Source organism: Chelonoidis abingdonii, chromosome 26 (assembly GCF_003597395.2).
Source record: "Chelonoidis abingdonii isolate Lonesome George chromosome 26, CheloAbing_2.0, whole genome shotgun sequence".
Lineage (NCBI taxonomy): Eukaryota > Metazoa > Chordata > Testudines > Testudinidae > Chelonoidis > Chelonoidis abingdonii.
Genome location: NC_133794.1, coordinates 18,978,761 through 18,979,956, shown reverse-complemented (window position 1 = coordinate 18,979,956; position 1,196 = coordinate 18,978,761).

The window sequence follows — 1,196 nt, the reverse complement described above, 5'->3', positions numbered from 1 at the left end:
GCGCTGGGCTGCTCCCTGCAGACCCCCCAACCCAGCAGGTAACCTAAGCTGTGGGGATCATGTTACTTCTGGGCCGCAGCTGGGGCAGCTCTTTGAAAAGCCACAGCTCACCTGTCCTATGGGGGCGGGGGGAATAGACCTGGGGTGTGGTCTGCTGGCAAGGGCATGGGGCTGGCACCTGTCACTAGCTCAGTGGGACCCCCCCTTGAGTCCCAATCCCTCTGCCCACCGTGACAGGAGTGTCCTGCTGCTCCAGCCCCCTGGCCGGGCATTCCAATGGTGCTGGGTTACAGCAGTCACAGCTCCCAGCCTGGGGAATGGAGTCCAGTGGTTAGAGCAGGGAGTGGGAGCCAGGACTCCTGAGTTCTCCCCCCAGCTCAGGGAGGGGAATGGGGTCTACTGGTTAGAACAGGGGAGCTGGGTGCCAGGCAAGAAAGAGTCTATGTCTGACTCTTCCACAGTCTCCCTTGGCTGTGACCTTGGTCGAGTCTCCTGCCCCCTCTGTGCCTCAGTTTCCCCCTATCCTGATTGAATGCTTTAATCCCTTAATATTTGTAAAGTCCTTTGGGATCCTCAGGCAGGGGGCGCAGTGGTGCGAAGGCACATTAGCCCTGGTGCAGGGGGATGGGAGTAGGGCCAGGCTGTCTCTCAGTTAATTCCAAGAGCCCAGTGAGGTGGGGAGGGGGCTGCTGCAGATGGCAAAGGCTGTGAGGGAGGAGGCTCTTGTGCCCCCAGGGTAGGGAGCAGCAGGGGGAGGATGTGGCCAGACAGACGAGATCTGGGAAGGGCGATTGGGGGCTCACACCATGATTTACCCCAGTGCAAAGTGGGTGTCAATTGACACGTGTTGCCAGGCAACACGGAATCGGGGCCTGGGATTGCCATGGAGACCTACCTGCCGGGACTGTAGGGACCACTCATGTCTATTACCATGGTGATAGGGGGGAGGATGCTGAGAACTGATGGGTGTTACCTCCATGTGGAACATGGAGGTGTCTCTGCCACCATAAGGTGTTACCCCCTGCCAAGGGCCTGCAGATACCCTCAGCCCCTGGCCGCTGCCCCAGGGAGATCTCCCAGGCAGAGTGGGGCCTTGGGACAGGCGGAAGGTCCTGTCCCCTTCCCCAGGTGGGTGGGAGGGTCAGAGCCTGGCACCTGACTCTTGTCTAGCCTCTTCCAGGAGGTGCTTCCTGGAC